The sequence below is a fragment of the Pelodiscus sinensis genome, chromosome 13 (genome assembly GCF_049634645.1).
Source record: "Pelodiscus sinensis isolate JC-2024 chromosome 13, ASM4963464v1, whole genome shotgun sequence".
Taxonomy (NCBI): domain Eukaryota; kingdom Metazoa; phylum Chordata; order Testudines; family Trionychidae; genus Pelodiscus; species Pelodiscus sinensis.
Window position 1 is genome coordinate 9,089,634 of NC_134723.1, and position 13,429 is coordinate 9,103,062.

Consider the following 13,429-nt stretch of genomic DNA (forward strand, 5'->3'; position numbering starts at 1 on the left):
GCAAGTGCTGCATGCTGATCATGTAGATAAGATTCAGCTGGTTTAAATGTATTGCGGCAAGCAAAGTGTACACTTTCACCTTTAGCTCCGTCTTTCTGCTCCAATGCACAAGTGTTGTTTTCATAATAGCCATTTGGCTGGCTAAGACTGTTTTTTTGCTTCTGGCAAAACCTCTCAGAACTGCACCTCTTCAGAAAGCTGGCAAACAGTCCAAATGAGATGGCTTTGCTTTGCGTGCGAAGCAGGGAGAACAAAAGAAAGGGTTCAGGTTCACCAAGGTCCATCATGTTGCACTCAGGAAATGGATTATGTGCTGGGGAACTGCTCACACTGTTCCTTTTAAATATAATTTGATATGAATTTAGCCCCTGCTTTGGGTGACAAATTGCCCGTGAATGGATCCTGATAATCGCTGCATGTTTCTGTTATGCATAAGATTTCTCTGAAGTTTAATATGTAATGTTGAGGCAGATTACAGACTGCCTTATTTGTGCTGAATTAGCAGGGGGAGGGGCAGCCTCGCTGGGCTCCTGAGCAAGGCAGGGGGATAGTGCCATGTTCCAAAAAGGGGTGGGGCTTTGGACAAAGGGGTGCATGGGGCTAGGACGGCCTGGACCATGACACACCCTCCACGCATCCCTCAAAGCCACCTGCAGTGCACCACATTGCACTCCAGAGGTGATTTTAAGGGCCCAATTCTCTGGTTGCCACTGCTGCAGCAGTAGTGGCAGCTGGAAGTCCCAGGCCTTTTGAATTGCTGGGCCCCAGGGCAGTTGCCGCCTTTGCCCTTCTCTGTTGGCATGCCTGTGTTGAAAGGTTGGTCACTGTGTGGTGCTACTCTAGCACCTGATTGTGTGACTCAAAGGTTTTAATCCGGGGAATACACATAGCGGCCAGTGTCCCAACAGTGCAACATTTTGCATGAATAATCATTCTGGGCTAACATCTGTCACTTTCACTGTTTGTAAACATTCTTACAGATAGTGGCTGTTTTACTGTATCACAGGGATACTTCAAGAGCACAAACACATAGTAGGAGACATCCCCCCACCCCCAGGATCTTGCCTTTGAAATGGATGAGACAGTCCAGTGGTGTGAGGGGATACGGAAGCACAGAGGTGCCTCTTGCCCAAGGTCACACAGCTGCTCGGCTCTAGAGGTAGGAATACAATACAGGTTTCCTAAGGCCCAACCTACTATTTTGTTTATTGGACTTTGCTTTCTCTGTTCATTTGTGGCTTACTAACTGGAGTGCTTGTTTTCATGAACATTGTTTTATCTGTTTGACCAATGGTAGTGGAAAATAAGCCCACTTTCTCTTAGCAGGAGATCCCGGCTCATTACTTCACAGGCCAACTAATCTTTTCTTCCAAAAAGTTTCCTGGTAAACACCAGGGGGAGAGTTACTGGGCAATCACGTTAACCCTGGGGTAGGAGTGAGAATTCCCATACTATAATCATATGATACTGATTATATCCCAAGTGTTGTTGTCTTTGGTATACAAGTTGTTGTCCATTTTTCATCCCATAAAATAGATTCTGCTACTTCCACCAGCCTCTAAGAAGAAAAAATCCCAACAAATCTCTGGACTATTTGCGTATGTCTAGACTACATGGTTCTGTCGACAGAGCCATGTAAACTAGCTTACCCGACAGTTCATTGACTGTGTCCGGAAAGCTAGTTTACATGGCTCTGTCGACAGAGCCATGTAATCAAGACATGCTCTTGCAGTTGAATATCTGAGTGATTCCCCACTTTGAAAAAATATACAAAAAGTTTTCTGTTTACACACAAACCCATTGCAAATCATTCACAATAAATCATTCACATTTCAGTCTGGATGGGTTAGTTGTGCTTGGTTACAAAGATCCCAGGATATTAGTTCTAATCCTCCTGATTGGTTGGGTCCTACCGTATGCAGAAAAAAGGGTTAAAAGCAGTCATCTTGATTCTTGCTCTCCGAGGGAGTGGCTGCATTTCTACCTATTTGTTTGAGATCATCATTTTATTTTAAAAAGCAGCAGTGGTGAGGAAGTAGTTCTGCTCTGTTTCCTGGGGAAGTTGTTTGGGGTGAACAAGACTGGGGAGAAGTCACCTGAGCAGTTCCCACCTCCACGACCAGCTGAGATTTTGGGCAGAGAACAAAGATGAAGATATTGTGTTTCTACCAATGATGCTTTGCTGGGGGAAGCACAAGCTTGAGCTGAACTTAGCTGCCCCATTGGATGTGTTATTCTTGCTTCCTATTAAATCAAATCAATGGCTCTCAGGAGCACAAAGTAAATTGATACAAAGCTCTTGCAGCATGCTTTTCTCTAAAGTCTTTTACACAGCTTTAATTGCAGCTAATATCTGTGAAAGTTGAACTAATATGCTGTAATTTGATACAGTTGGCAATCTATAGTAAGCTGTGTTTTATTTAAGCTACTAGATCATGGCAATGGGTACAAGAGGCAAGGAGAGGCAATGCCTTCCCCGTGTCTTAGTGTTCAACATCTCCCCTCTTCCTGTCTCTATTCTTACCATGCCTGCGGGCTCCCAGAGCAGGCTAGTGCAGCCTGGTGAGTTCTCCTCCAAACAGATCTAGCAACTGAAATGTGAAAAGGCATCCAGTTTGCCAGACCTATTAGCACAACATTGAACCTGTGAAAGAGCCACTAAGGGGAAATGTAGCCATTTAACAGTATTGTGCCAACATTGAGGTATATATATATATATAAATATATATAGTCAACAGTTGCTGACAGAAGCAGTTGCAGAAGCAGTTGTGCATTACTGTAATATGGCTACAGGACCTTAGTTTAAAATTTGCTTTAAATGTTTCATTAGTTTGCTGCTGAAGATTATAAAATCGCATCTGTAAAATATCAGTGCACACATTTTCAGATGCACAGTCTAAGTACGCAGCTTTTAGCCTTGATTGCTTGTATCTTCAGACATACAGTTTTTAAACACATTCTTCAAAACACAATAAATTATCTAAAATGCACATTTTAATTATTATTGTACAAAAACTTGCTTCAAACACTGTCTTCGCCTTTCTGCCCAACACTGATATAATTTCTCCTTACTCCTCTCGCCCCATTGAAGAGAGCTCATAAAGGGAGAACATCCCTTTTCTTCCAGATAGCTGGACAAATGAGTTTCCATTTCTTCTGTCTATCTGAAGAATTAATTTTAAGAGAACCCTCCACCAAAATCTGTACCTTAGTAAGATATGAAATGCTTTGTTATTCATACAATCTTTGAAAACATATTTTCAAAATAAACATATGGTGAAATTTTATAAACCTGGAGCTCACACAAAATAAATCAGTGTTCTCTTTTTTCTAAAAGCAATGAACTTAGTTATGAACACACTAAGCCACTTTGACTCATTCATTTAAAATAATGCCTTTGTTTCAGTGCATTAAAATATGTAGTAATCTGCAATGATCACTTCATGAAGACGTTAAAGTTAATTTAAAATATAAAATCAACACAGAAATACTAATTAAGAAAATGTAAAACAGAGAAGAGGTGCATCATGTACTCCATAATATTTAAATATTTAGCAGGATATCTGACTTGCTCTTACTAAAAAGTTTTTGCAACTTAATCTCTGATAAACTTCAGGGTATAACAAAAAACCTGTGTCTGACATTTTTTATTCCCAAATTTAGTGCTTTTAATTAGGTACACTCTGCATGTACTGTCTTCACAATTTGGCATTCAGTGGAAAACATGCTCTATTTTCTTTAGAAAAAAATGTAAGAAGAGTGGGTGGGTTTTTTTTCAAATGTCATTTGCTACATTTGGAATCAGAGATTTGGCTAGAAGGGGTGATGAGGGATGAGGAGTTAAGAGAAGAGGAAGACAGTGAGGAGGATGTGGGACTTGGGAAGAGTTGGGATGGGGCTTGGGCAGAGCAGATGTGGAGAGCTTGCCTCCCCAAGCAGTAGCTTCACCCATGGCCCATGTGCTGGATATCATTCATCCCTGATGTAACATCACTAAGGATAGCTGCATCCACCGTGCCATGGACCATTATGGATTCTGTTAGCTTATTGCTCTGTTTCTTTATTGTCATGTTAGGTGTTACAGTAGGGGAGATTTAGGTTGGATATTAGGAAAAACTATTTCATTAGGAGAGGGAATGGGTAACCTAGGGAGGTGATGGAAGCTCCATCCCTACAGGTTTTTAAGTCTTGGCTTGACAAATCCCTGGCAGGGATGGTTTAGTTGGGGTTGGTCCTGCTTTGGGCAGGAGGCTGGACTCGATGACCTCCTGAGGTCTCTTCCAACCTTAGGAATCTATGATTTTATGATAATATCAAGAATAGTAATTCATAGTAAGAAATCAGTAATAACTGGACACTACCACCAGTGGAAACTTTCTGAGATGAAAGCTCTCACACTGAAAATGTAATTTTAAGCAAACTGAAAAAATTGCGAGGAAAATATCAAGTCTGTTGGGAAAAAATCCCATGGGAAACATTAATATCAAAATGTTCCTTTAGACTCTTGCCATTAAGATGTGAAGAAACACAAACTTTCAGACTATTCTGATTTATAAGCCAAAAAGGCCTCCCGGAGGGGGTTCTCTGCCTCCTGGTCTGTGGGCAGCCAGTCCGCCCCACCACACAATCTCTTAAATTAGTCCTCCAACCACCAGTCCACAAACTGGCCTTGCTTCAGGGCAGTTTGGAAATCAAGTAGTTAAGTGCCCGGCCTTGCTTCAGGTCTGGGCCATTGGGGAAGCAGTTCAATAGAGTCCCACAGTTCTGGGTAGGGCAGCAGCAACAGTCTTGCCCCTTTAAGAGGCCCGCCCTGGTTCCAGGCGGGACAGTAGCCAAATGCAGTATATCAGTTCAGAGGCCCCAGACCTGTCACAGGTGGGGGCAATCAACCCAGCAAATAAGCCCAGACCCTCAGGCAGGGCGGGGCACCAAACACAGTAAGTGAGCCCTGGCCCTGGGAAAGGGCAGGGCAACAAACAGTTTTAGAGGCCCCGGCCTGGTCGCAGGCGGGGCGACAGTAAACACAGTAGCAGTTCAAGAGAGGGGGCCAAGCCCTGGTTCCGGGTGTGGCGGTAGACACAGAGGCCCACCCACTCCACTGCACCTTGGCCCAGGGCCCTAGATGCAGCAGGACAGCTGCTGCTGGCTCAGCGGCGGCTCCCTCCCGCAATGCGCTGGCCTAGGGCTTTTAGCAGCCCATACTATTCCCTGGGACACTTCCGATCTCCCCTCAGCAGGTACCTGTATCTCAGGCAGATCACTTAGGGGGACGAGGAGGGTCTCCTCCAGCAGGAGTCTTGGGGGCCCGCTGCAGGCTGTAGCCCAGTCCAGGTCCTCCGGCTCCAACTGGTAGGCTGGCGGCAGCAGGCAGGGGTCTTTGGGCTGGCCCTCAGGATGCGGCTTGTCCGGCTGTTCTAGCAGGCTCTCAGGGTTCTGGGGTGCTGGCTGGTACCGGGGCTCCGGCAGATCCCGCAGGTCGATCAGGTCCTCTGGGTCAGCCTGGTCAGGCCCAGTCCACTCCCCAGTTTCCCCAGCCGGGAGCACTGAGCAGGCCTCAGGTACCTCAGGGTCTGGGGACAGGCCTGTTGGCAGGCCTAGCCAGGTCTCTGCCTCCCAGTCTGGGGTTTGGGGTAAGCCTCCAGAGCAGAGGCTCGGCCTCTAAGGCAGGGAGCCCTGGGCAGGTCTCTGTCTCCCACCAAGGCTGGCCCCACACTGAGCTCTCAGCCTGTTTTTTTATAGTCCTTGCCCTGCCCCTTGCCTTCCGGTCAGGTGACTGGGAGGGGCTAGGCTGGGCCCAAAATGGCTCCCTGAGGGGTTCCTCTGCCTCCAGGTCAGTGGGCGCCCAGTCTGCTCCACTACAGGCACATTTTTGGCATTATTCCCACCCAGACTCGGGGTCCTATATAGCACTGAAAAGATTCATTTGGTTCCATCTACAGGAGAAGTAGGCTAGACAGCCCGAGATCAGTGACATGGTCAATGGCAAATAGGGCCTTGATGTCCAGGAGGCCAGTATTACTTCACAAACAAACTCTTCTGCAAAAGCCTGAGGATTTGGTCTGATGAAATGAAGAAAACAATAGAAATCATTGTAAAATTGTCTCAAAGAAATTGTTTGCCATAACTCACCATTTGGTGTCAGCAGCTCTACAAGAAACATTTCAAATATCAGTTCTTTTCTTTGTGCCTGGAAGCTGCGTATTTTCACTTTCAGATATAGGGTCACATCACTGTGTGTAACTGATTTGCATAAAATTTAGGCTGAGGCGAGCAGGAGATAAAAGTCTTCCTTTCAATGACCTTAGCACTGTTCTAACCTTGTTGTAGCTCTGTGCAAGACTACTTTCCATGGCTGTGCTAGAACAGCCTGAAGGGTGCTCTAATTTATGCTGGGCAGCAATGGCCATCAGAAATTGTAAATACAGATGAAAATTAAGGTGATGAAGGAATAGTTGTCAGTTTTAACATGTAATCAAAATTATAGCTCCTGGAGTCATGTGACTATGTAGCGTCTTAACAGTTTATTTTAAATTAAATTTCATCTCACTTTTGTGCTGGAAAATATGAACCCTAAGGGCTCAGAAACAGAAGGCTCACATGTCCATTTTCATTTTTTTAAATGTTTTTTAAGTCCATCTCATGAGTCGAGTTTATTATTTTTAAGAACTTAGAGTTGGCAATGCTGCTCATTGTACCAGAGAATCAGATCCCTCAAATGTGCAATACCAGAGACAGTTTGAAAAGGAAATTAGATGTAAATCACTAAGATATGTGGTTTGCTAAAAGTGTAGATGCACAATCTGTACTTTTACAACAGGCACAACCAAAACCAGTCATGATGGGGTTTTTTCAGTTCTGTTTCTGTTTAGCTTGCTGTTCTGTCAGGGAGAGAATGAACAAGCACATGTTTACTGCCTTTCATGCTGGAATGAAAGTTTTAATTTTGATTTATGCTGAGCTTCTCAAAGCTGCAATTTTTATGCAAACAAGTCTGAGGCACCAGAAGACGTTTTTCAGCCTGCTGCACTTTATTATGGAACTTGTGCCATTGTCTCGAGGCTCTTTTTTTCGAAGGATCTTCGGCGAGGTGATGATTTTCTAAGCTTCTCATTGTCTGTTTAGTTTTGTACCACTGCAGTGTAATCTGGTTTCACAACAAGGTAAATGGCACCAATGGAAATTGCACTGCACCAATGCAATTAATATCTACATTAGAGATATGCAGTTATGCAGCTTTTTCAGTATAGACAAGCCCTTATTTATTTGACAGTTGTTTTATGGACAGATTTTCAGTCACAAGCAACTGAATGTATGTTCATAAGTATGTGTACAGATGTGCATGCACGAATTAATATTTACAAGAGGGGCACTTAAAATATCTAATTTGCATACACAAATTCCAATTTTGCACATGGAAACAATTGGGCATGGACCATTGGACAAAGCTCAGTTCAGAAAAAATGAAAACCATTGTCCTCTTCAGTACAAGTAAGTGAAGTACTGAAACATTAAAGAAAATACCTGAAATGTAATTTCAAAAATAGTCATAGCTCAAGCAATCATTTTAAAAGGAATTTGTCAGGGAAAAATCTACACTTATGTTTGTAATAACTTCCTAATCAGTATTACGAGATGACCAGTTTTTCCATACCTTCCTTAGGGTACATCTACTCTGCAAGTCTGGTATCCCGAAATAGCTACCCCGTGCTTTTTGAATTCATCTGCTATTGTGAAATACAGCGGACCCACTATTTCAGCATCCCAGAAACCTTGTTCCATGAGGGATAAGGCATGTCTTGAAATAGTATGTTATTTCAAAATTGGCGCTGTGTTAATATGCCAAATTTCAAAATAGCCTATTTCAAAATAGATTTGAAATAAGATACGCAATTTGAATAGCACAAATTGCATATCTTATTTCAAGCTAAGGGTGCAATGTAGGTGCATCCTTATCGTTTATCTCTCAAAACAAATTCATGGTCCCTTTATGGCCATGTTTCCAAAAAGGAAGACAAAGAGTATGACTAACCCACGTCTTTTGAACACATCTGCTATTTTGAAATATAGTGGACACGTTATTTCACCATCACTGGTAACCTCATTCTATGAGGAGTAAGGGATGGCTCGAAATAGCACTGTATTTCAAAATTTGGTGCTATGTAGACAGCGCCAAATTTTGAAATAGCCTATTTCAAAATAGACTCAAAATAAGCAACTCTTATTTTGAGTTTCAGGTGCTGAGTAGATGCACCCATAGTGTGGTCTAAAGATATATGATGTTATGATATATGAGTTGCCAATGTTTTGGTACAGTGACTAAACCAAAAATTGCGGGGACAATAAATTTTGAATCAGACAAAGTGTTTTGCCCTGCTCTATCATGTTGTTCTGTTTCTCTTTGGTCACAAAGAATTCTGTAGCACAAGATCCTTCTTAAGAACTACCTACACCCATTTCCTGCCACAGGCTGAGGAAAATCCTTGAGATAGCCTGGCTATTGCCATTGAGAGTATTGACAGTGAGGGCTGTGAAGAAGATCCAGAACTGAATAGTAAGACTACACAGAACTGCAGTGTGAGGTGCTGCCCGTATGCAAATGAGCCTACACTGTATTGAGCCAGTAGAAGCTCATTGTTAGAGATAGGCAGAAGGCCTTGCATGAGGAGCAAAGCAATACTATTGTGGCTAGGTTTGCTTTTTCAGAGAAAGGGCAAAGTCTCCATATTAATGAAAAGATAGAGTGTCTAGATGTAGAGAAGAGTTCAAAAGGCATCTACACTAGAAGCCTGGGTGTGACTCATCAGTTCATGTACTACCATGGCAAGTACAAATCTGCCTGAAAATGGTGGGTATGTATTGAACACAGCTCAGTCATGCCTCTTCTGCCACTACCTATGCTACTGGAACAACACAGCGATTGATACTCATAATAGCTCAGTGAAAGCTAGCACAAATATGTATATGTGAGTAGTAGAATTACATCGCTAGCTGGTACTGTAGACATAGCTTGATACTGTAGCACTCTTGGAAAGGGAAAGCACATGTCTCCATAAAAAGAAACCGTGCTTCCTGCCAATTCAAAGTATTTCCTTCTTTCTACTAGGCTTAAGCCAACAGCTTTCATCCATAAAATTATTTCTCCTCAGAAATTCAGGCAGCTATGTGATTTGTTTCCTCTTAAATGTATGAGCCATATAGTTAGGTGTCATTAGCATTTCAGCCTGAAAGATCTTGCATTTCCTACTATTGGTCTGACTGATCTTGAGTAGGATAGAGGATAGGGTCAATTCTTTTCATATTTGGCATTTCAAAACTTTCAGGATACGTCTACACTTGCACCCTATTTCAAACTAGGGATGCAAATGTAGGCAACCGAAATTGCTAATGAAGCGGAGATTTAAATATCCCGTGCTTCATTAGCATGATCTTGCCGGCGCGTTACTCCACTCAACAGCTGTTTCAAAAGTGAAAGAGCACGTCGGGACACGTTAATTCGAACCAGACCCCTTGGTTCGAACTAACATTACTCCTCAAAAAATGAAACAGAAATATTTAATGAAACAGAGAGAAGTCACATGGCGTTAACTTGGGAAAATACCACAAACAGAATTCATAGCCCAAACCATGAGTAATGTCCAACACCCCAAGAGTCTCTGGAATCCAGCAGCCCAAAATCTCCCAGAGTCCAACACCCCAAAAGTCTCTGTCCGTGGTCAGTGATGCTCAGAGTTCAAAAGTTCACCTGCAGGGTTCTACCTCCCAACCTGGGTGGAAACGGGGGCAAGGGGGTTGATAGGGGCACCTTACGTGGTCCAAGGCCGATGGCACCACCTCTCCATATGATTCTGCTGCAGCCTTTACCACCAGCCACTCCGTCATACTCCAACAGTTGTCTTGTTCCACTCCACTGACCGCTCGGCTGGCCACCTGTCACTGCTCCTACTGGCCGCCCACTGGTCATTCCCACCGGTCACTCCGCTGGCTGCAATGGGTCTGGCTCCCGGCCAAACCAGTGATTTCAGCTCTTAGTGATTTCAACTCTTTAGCCATCACCTAGACTGGCACAAGATTCCAGCTTCCACTGGACTAGCAAAAAGACTCCTCATGGAGTCTACTTCAGGTCTGTCCTTAAAACAAAAGGGGGAAAGAGGCAGGTTGGGCCAGTCTTACAGTTCACACCTGGCAGGCATGAAGCAGGCTGACTCAAGCCCTTTAACCCTTCCCCCGAAACTCCATCCACTCAACTCTGGAAGGGGGGAGGCTTGTTCCTCGAAGACCTCTTACAGTGATGGTGTCTCTCCTGCAAGCACTGGTGTCATGTTTTACAGTTCCCACATTTAGGGATAACATGATTTGTGACCCCCACAACAGCCCCAAATTATTTACAATATACCACATTCCATTCCAACACTGATCCTCCATCAGCTTTGGCTGAATTGGATTTACATAACCACACCTCGGATTCCTTCCCCTTCTGGCAGGAGCTGTATTTACATATCAACAGTTAATAGTTAATTATCTTGCAGAGCTAAACAATTGGAGTGACCACTCCCACCCCCAAGGCAGCTCCCTCCTTTTAGCTGGCTGATAACAAGCAGTAGTTCAGCCCCTGCTTACATCAGTAACTGCAAGAGTAACCAATGAACACAGTATAAACAGAGGAGGAGAGCGAGACTGATTATTAAAATTATCAATAAAATGGTTTTTTCGGTAATTAACAACCCCCCCCCTACTATTTCATGTACAAGCAGTACATTTCAGGTCCCCTTGAAATTATAAAGGAAATCTGCCACTTATGGATCATTGATTGCTGAGAAACTGCCCTGACTCATTTAGGGCTTGATCCAAAGTCATAGAAATCAATGGTGCCCTACTTCATGCAACTCTCACACCCCAGAGCAAGGGTGATTCTTTAGTGAACAGGATTTAAAAGTTAAGCTTTGTTCAGAGATATATGAAAAACAACATTAAAACGTGTCTGACCTTCTATTTGCACTACAGGATGCTGTCATCTCACTCGTTCCATGCTCTGTCATTTTCAAAACAATTCTCTTGAAACTGAAACAAAGTTTTATCTTGGGACTGAAAGGCAAGTAACTCTGCTGTTAAAATCCAGTCTTGCTGGAGAATAAATCTACTGACATTACTAAGGTTACCCTTCCCAGTGTATGGAAACCTGTACTACTAGATGTATGATGAATACATGTTGATGAAAAAATAGATGAGATTGGATAGAAGATGTGACAAACGGTGTAATATATTCTCTTTGACTCTGCTTTGAGCCACTCTGTCTATGCTAGAGTGAGTGCTTGTATACACACATTCTATCACATCCCCTTGGCAAAGATGATGATATATTTTCCAGAAAACTTTTAAAATTAAAACTACTCTTATTTAATGTTAGGAAAACATTACAGAATAAGCTCAGTGTGTACATCATGCAAATAACATTCAAAGGTATCTCTGAAGGAAATTTGAATATATTCCTCACACTGAGGAGGGTTTTCTTTTAACATGCTCCAGCTTTTTCAATATGGTTTTTGACACACAAGCTAATACGATGTTTATCCCAGGGTCATCGCACATAATAGTTAAAAGGAATTTGATTTTATGTAACTCTTCCATTATAGCTAGCAAATGTATATCGACACTGGGGGACCTTCGATTCCTTTGGGAATGTAGCTCATGGGGGCAGCAAAATCCCATCTTGCCATTTACTTCTTCAGATACCTCTATTTGAAGGAGAAATAGAGAGAAAGCCAAGCTCGTGTGGCCTGAACTGATGCCTATTGAACTGTATGGAAAGAATCCTCCTGGCTTCCTGCTGTCACTGGGGGTATTGCCTTTGATCACTGGGAGGAGGATTAAGGCCCTAAATACAGCTTTGGGAAATACCACCCTCCATGATGCAGCTTCAAAGCCCAGGTGGGAGTGGGGAAATTCTCAGCTTGATGGCTAGTTTCCAAATAGCTCTTTGGTGCTTATACTGTAAAGTGCAGGCGCACAATCCACTATCTCCAGAGGGAGCAGAGATACAAAAGTTCTCTGTAACTTGTGCGATTAAACTGTAGGGCTGTGTCTAGACTGGCCAGTTTTTCCGGAAAATCAGCCACTTTTCAGGAAAAACTTGCCAGCTGTCTACACTGGTCATTTGAATTTCTGCAAAAGCACTGACTTCCTACTGTAAGAAATCAGTGCTTTTTGCGGAAATACTATGTTGCTCCCGTTCGGGCAAAAGTCCCTTTTGCGCAAAACTTTTGCGCAAAAGGGCCAGTGTAGACAGCTGAGATTTTTTTTGCACAAAAAAGCCCCGATTGCGAAAATGGTGATCGGGGCTTTTTTGCACAAAAGCGCGTCTAGATTGGCCATGGACGCTTTTCTGCAAAAAGTGCTTTTGCGGAAAAGCGTCTATGCCAATCTAGTTTCTCTTTTCCGAAAATGCTTTTAATTGAAAACGTTTCTGTTAAAAGCATTTCCAGAAAATCATGCCAGTCTAGACGTAGCCTTCGGGTATGTCTAGACCACATCCCTCTGCACCAGAGGGATGTAAATTAGACATACTGACATTGCAAATGAAGCGGGGATTTAAATATCCCGCGCTTCATTTAAATAAAAATGGCCACTACATTTTGCAGAGTCAGCACTTTGTTGGCAAAAAGCCGCTGTCAAGATGGGGATTGGGCAACAAAGAAAGCCTTTGTCGACCGATCCTGTAAACTTCGTTTTACGAGGCATAAGTAACATTTGATCTGCCCTCAACACCTGCATAGCTCCCTAATAAACAGACTAGAAAATTGGAAAATATGCACCTGAGAGTTTCCCCAATGCCCTCTCCTAGTCCCTCTTCCCCCTACTCACCGGGAGCAACCCCCTGCAATCACCCCAACCCCTGGCAGGGCTTTGTGAGGGTGGGACTGAACAAACCCTCCCAGGGAGGAGGCTTGAACGACCCCCACCCCTACTACCCTTTCCCTAGGGAAGCCCATTCCATCCTTCCACCCCCCCTCCTGGGACAATAGCCCGAGAATGCCATACCTGCATGACCAGGGCCTAGACAGTCGATCTCCCGAAGCCAAACTGGTTACCCATGGATCAGTAGCTGCCTGGTGAGGAGAGTTTCCAGAGGGCAATATGCTTCTGAAGGGGGATGGTGGGCCTCATGTGCATGTCCCATTGCTTCAGGGCAGGGCTGAGACACTCACAGAGCTCCAGGAAGGTGTCTTTTGTCATTCTGAAGTTCTGGACCCATTGTTGGTTTCCCCAGAGTTCCAGAACAATGTGGTTCCACCGGTCTGTGCTGGTGTCAAGATGCCAGAGGCGGCAGGGTATGGAGTCCAGGGCAGGGCGGGTGGAATCCAGCTGCAGGAGCTGTGCCCACACAGACCCGAGAAGGGTCTGCCATAAGGTCTGGGGGTTGGGTTTCCGCAGA

General features: G+C 43.8%; 1 long non-coding RNA gene across 2 annotated transcripts; it reads right to left on the reverse strand.

Moving 5' to 3' along the window:
* Nucleotides 1-881: 881 nt before the first annotated feature.
* Nucleotides 882-13,190, reverse strand: LOC142831278 (uncharacterized). Of its 2 annotated transcripts, none has more exons than XR_012906990.1 (3): nt 13,036-13,190; nt 10,984-11,058; nt 882-1,153 (listed from the first exon to the last, which is right to left on the reverse strand). It is a non-coding gene; the product is annotated as an uncharacterized LOC142831278 (long non-coding RNA). The 2 variants fall into 2 exon arrangements; XR_012906989.1 differs by lacking the exon at nt 882-1,153 and adding an exon at nt 4,796-6,059.
* Between the last annotated feature and the right edge of the window lie 239 nt (nt 13,191-13,429).